The 5,355-nt window shown below is 32.9% G+C and overlaps 1 long non-coding RNA gene across 1 annotated transcript; it reads left to right on the forward strand.

Annotated features, from left to right (window-relative positions):
- The first annotated feature begins 579 nt into the window (after window positions 1–579).
- LOC117112362 lies at window positions 580–5,355 on the forward strand. Its single transcript, XR_004446026.1, has 3 exons — window positions 580–757; window positions 4,353–4,412; window positions 5,285–5,355. It is a non-coding gene; the product is annotated as an uncharacterized LOC117112362 (long non-coding RNA).

Here is a 5,355-nt window from a genome sequence, read left to right on the forward strand (position 1 = left end):
TATATACATATTACGGTATACATATATATATATAATATATATATATATATACATTTATATATATACACATGTCATACACACACATATATTATACATATTATATACACATACACACATACATATAAAGGTAAATAATTTTTACTATACAAAATATTTTAAGGCAGTTCATCAATGATAGGATCGGTACTCTTATTACTTCATGGCCTATATTGCATGTATATTGTAAAACATTTCATTTCATTTATTTATTCGACCAATACACATTTACAAAAGGTACAGTACAACAAAAATCATGGTCAGGGGCAGCTTAAGCAAAATTTTGAGAGTCAGCTGCCCCATATATAATATAATGTTAACATATAGACTAGGCTAGACCTAATCAATTTTTGATACCATAATGTCATCTATCGATAAAAACATCGATTCGATTAATTAAAAGCAGCTGTTCGCACTGTGGCAGTGCCGATAGAAAACAGCAACTTTTTCGCACTGCGGCAGTGCCGATAGAAAACAGCAGCTTTTTGGCACTGCGGCAGTGCCGATAGATAACAGCAGCTTTTTTTTTTCGCACTGCGACGATAGCCACTACCTGGAAGAAGAGAAGGCTACAAACCTCTTGTTATTCTTACTTTTTAGGCCGGTCAGGATTCAAAGCTAAAAAATCATCATGGCTGATGAGGGAAGATTACAAAAAATGGAAGTTGATTACACTGAAACTGTAGATAAACGGTTGCCAGAATGTGAAAACCTAACTAAGGTAATTTGAAAGTACTACAGGCCTATTTAAAAATTGTCTAGGGTAGGGCTAAGCCTAGCCTAGATAGCCTAGGCTAGGCTTAGAATACGTAGGTAGATTGGATCGTCTCGCGACAGAGAAACTGATGTGACTCAGCAACAAACGGAAGAGATGGTCTCATACAGTAACCTTACCTACATTTCTTACAAACCAACATATGCACAGTGCTTTCTAGATAGACCACAGAACAACATACATACTATTCAATTCAAATAAACATTTATTTCTTCACACTTTTACAAATTATAAAATTAAACAATCGGATTTTATTTTTAAAAAGGATTGTGTTAAATAAAAAAAGAAGGCACTGCTGAAAAAGTATAGTGATGCCAAATGAAAAATAGACAAAAAGAAACACTGTTCAATTTATCAAGTCGCACTATGTTGTAGTGAGCAACCCATATTAAAAGAAAGGATAAATGTTGTTAAATAATAATTCAAGGGTGAGTTCATTAAAAGTTTGAAATCACTATATTGAATATTTGTGTTGGATTAAAGTAAGTTTGGGTTGAGGAAGGTGAAGTTGTCACTATTTTTGGTGTTGAAGGATGTAAAAACTCAAATAAGTACATAAACTGTTGTTTTTTAAAATATTTTTTTTTCTCTTTATTTAATTAAAATTCTTGATGTTTTACCTTTAAACTTAGTATGAAATACATTTGTAAATTTAATTGATGTAAGTATCTCTGTGATTGTTACTTGTTATATTATTATTATTATTATTATTGTATTGTTACTTTTTATTTTTATTATTTGATTTTCATTAATATTATTATTTGATTATTTTTAATATTAAATATTAATATGGAATATATTTTATTAATAATATTATCATTTTTATTAAGTCCTATAATATAATCATTATTATTTTATTACCTGTACTATTTTTGCAAATTATTATTATTTATTATTGTTATCTCTTAAAATTAGTTTCTCTGTTAATATATGCATTTTTTTACATTAATATTATATTGATACAAAAAAAGTTAGGGATTATGAAAGTATAAAATCATATTAAAGAAAAATAAATAAATGTAAAATAAAAGAAACAACATATAGTGACAATAATATTACATACTCCAATTCTATCTTAAGGAAAATTTAAATAAAGGTCATTAAGCAAAATGTGGGCCCAGCCTACTTCATTTTACTAACTAGCCATAGTAGGTCTTCAGTAAGCCGGGGACATACCCAATCCCATCAACTTATACTCCTCCTTAAGCCTTTTATTTATGATCAAATAAAATTGTATTAGGTGCCAATGGCTGAATTAAACACAATTGTACATTGTAAAAACATCTGAAGTTAAAAACCAGTCAACATTGACGAAACAAATTATACAGAAAAAAGACAAAAGCATTTATTTTCAATTCTAAAATATACAATTAATTAATCAAACGGTCAATTACAATACGAAACAATTGCAAAGGTACCGAATGCTTCAACAGTTAATGATTTAAGGCCAATATCTTTAACTCCGATTTTTGCGCGAGTTTTTGAGTCTTTCCTTGTCAAATGGATTACCAATGACATCAGTGGTGTGATTGATCCAAAACAGTTTGGTAACGTTAAAGGTTCTTCAACCACTCATTACCTGGTTGATATGCTTTACACACTGTTATCTGAGCTTGATAAACCAGGAAACTTTGGAACGATTTGCACAATTGACTTTTCTAAAGCTTTTGATTATGTTAATCATAACGTTGTTATTTGCAAGTTAATTAGCTTAGGGGTTCGTAGATCCATATACTGTACCCTGTCTTTTATACACATCTAGATGTGTATAAGAGACAGCCATAATGTCATCTATCGATAAAAACATCGATTTGATTTAACAGCAGCTGTTCGCACTGTGGCAGTGCCGATAGAAAACAGCAACTTTTTCGCACTGCGGCAGTGCCGATAGAAAACAGCAGCTTTTTGGCACTGCGGCAGTGCCGATAGATAACAGCAGCTTTTTTTTTTCGCACTGCGACGATAGCCACTACCTGGTGCACTTATTAATGATGCTGTAATTGATTACCCACACCGTTGGAAGTATATTGATGATCTAACTTTGGGGGCAATAACTAAAGCCTGGGCTTTCACTGGTGATTCAAAATGTACTATCTGACCTTGACCAATGGTGTAAAATGAATGATATGATTCCTAACCAGGCTAACAAATCGTCATTCACATCACAAACTAACACAATCAAAGTAGATTGTGTTAGTTCGTGAAATCACAGTAGTGCGTCAAAACGAGCGCGTATTGGTTGTCAAGCAATTTTGTATTCTTTACCACACAAAAAGTCCTTAACAACAACAGCGTGTATTTTGACGCGCTTTTTTGATTTCACGATTTAACAAATTGAATTTAATTGTGTTAGTTCGTGATGTGAGCGACGAAATGTAAAGCTATGCATGTGTCATTTCTAAGATCTAAACCTGATCATCCTGATTTAGTTCTTGACAATTCAACTCTTAAAACTGTTGCCACACTTAAACTTCTTTGTTTAACTATACAAAATAACTTAAAATGGGATATCCATGTTGAAGAAATATTGCTCAAAGCCTCCAAAAGGCTTTTCTCATTGTACATCTTGAAGAAAGCGAACGCTTCCATAATTGATTTAACTGCAGTCTACACCACTTACATTCGACCTCTCTTAGAGTATGCTTGTCCTATTAATTATTGGTTTTCATGCATATTCTACATACTCAAAGGCTTTAGTTAGACTTAACCTTAATACACTTGCTTGCAGACGTTTAGAATCACATACTCGCTTTGAAACAGTATTCGTGAATCCCAAAGATTTAGATACTTTTACCCAACAACACTGAGGATTGTAGGTCATCATTAAGAAATGCTAAACAATTTTCAATAATGAAATGCAGGACAGAAAGATTTAAAAAATCATGTATTCCATCTATAATAGCAATTTTAAACAATGAATCTTAGAGCGTTTTATCTATTTTAGATATACAATGACCTTTTTTTACAGTATTTTATAGATGCATCGAATTTATCGTAATTTTATAATAATGTTTTTATTCTATTTCTTGTTTTAATGATGTTTGTGTTCTTTTGTGCAATTTTTAAAATTTTTTTTATTGAATTTTCATTAAGTGTTTGTAACCGTGCCATTTCAGTTTTTTAACTGCCGGTCATGGATGTGTGTTTTTTATACCGAAATAAATAAAAGAAAAATTTAAAAAAAACAACATATTAAGAGTAATTTGACCTTTCATTTACATGCAGCCCAGGTGGCCAGGAAAGCAAACATTAGTGCTCATTTAACTTTCTGGACAGAAGTTGATTATTTACAAAGCAGATGATGTTGTTAGACCTACTTGGAGAATAACAGGAGTTGATTATTTACAAAGCAGATGATGTTGTTAGACCTGCTTGGAGAATGCTAGCTTATTAGTATGCATGTTTGTGTTTGGCAAGGATGAAGAAAACTTGTTTTGAACAGTCTTCATTTTTTATATTTTTGTATCCAATCAGCAGCCTTATTGTATGTTTTACATCATAGATTGAGATTAAAATATTGTTTTAAAATTCAATCTTTTAGGAAGGGAAACTAAGTGAAGCTCTGGAATCTCTCTTGTCACTTGAGAAGCAGACAAGAACAGTAAGTTTAACTAGTTTAATATCTAAATGCTTCCAGGACGTACATGCTTCCGCCTGTCAGTGGTGCTTATTTTCTTTCGTTCATATCCCTTTTTCTTATTTTTATTCTTAATTGGTGAAAACAAAACACAGTTGGATTTTGTGGGCACATGAATGGGCTTGATGACTCTGGCGGCACCATACAGTAGATCCTTGAGGAGGGATCCATAGTCTGTGATGTGGAATTCATACTCATCTCAGCCCCACACAAAGATGTGTTCCCCGACAAAATGACTGGCTTCTACAGTATCCCAACAAGAGTCCAGGGTTCCCAAACTGTGGTTCTGTCCTTCCTAAATTCCTATAATGCTGCCACTGCACGATGACATATCACAACCATATATGGACATATCACACCTATATATGGGCCAATCACATACTTTGTCACCTTGCATTTAGTACATCCATTTCCCTGAAGATTGTATTCTTATTCTTTTTTTGTATGTATGTATACTAACCAAACATTGGAACATGTTCTAGTTATCAGAATCAGTTAAAATTATGCTGCAGGTCCCATGATGGACCAAAAGTATGTTGACCAACTATATTTGTGGCAAAGACAAGCCAAACCATGTCACTCGTCGCAAATCCTGTTTCAGAGATAATGACCAAAACATGCTGGAATGTCAAAATTTTTAAAATCTATTTAATTGCACTCGCCTTGGCCTCGCCCCCTGGAATACTTTTAAAAAAAATTATGAGTGATGCCCGACCATGCCCGCTTTTTTTCATTGAGGACATCAGCTCCCTCTTCGGGCAAATTCCGGCACCACCACTGGTTCCAACGTACATGTATGAACAGATCTGTTCACTATATTTTCATCTGTTTTCTAGGCAGCAGATATGCATTCAACTGCCAGAGTTCTGATAGCAATTGTACGTTTGTGCTTCGAACAGACTGAATG

This window comes from Anneissia japonica, unplaced genomic scaffold (genome assembly GCF_011630105.1).
Source record: "Anneissia japonica isolate Jap-2015-1 unplaced genomic scaffold, ASM1163010v1 scaffold65645_len9017_cov145, whole genome shotgun sequence".
Classification (NCBI taxonomy): domain Eukaryota; kingdom Metazoa; phylum Echinodermata; class Crinoidea; order Comatulida; family Comatulidae; genus Anneissia; species Anneissia japonica.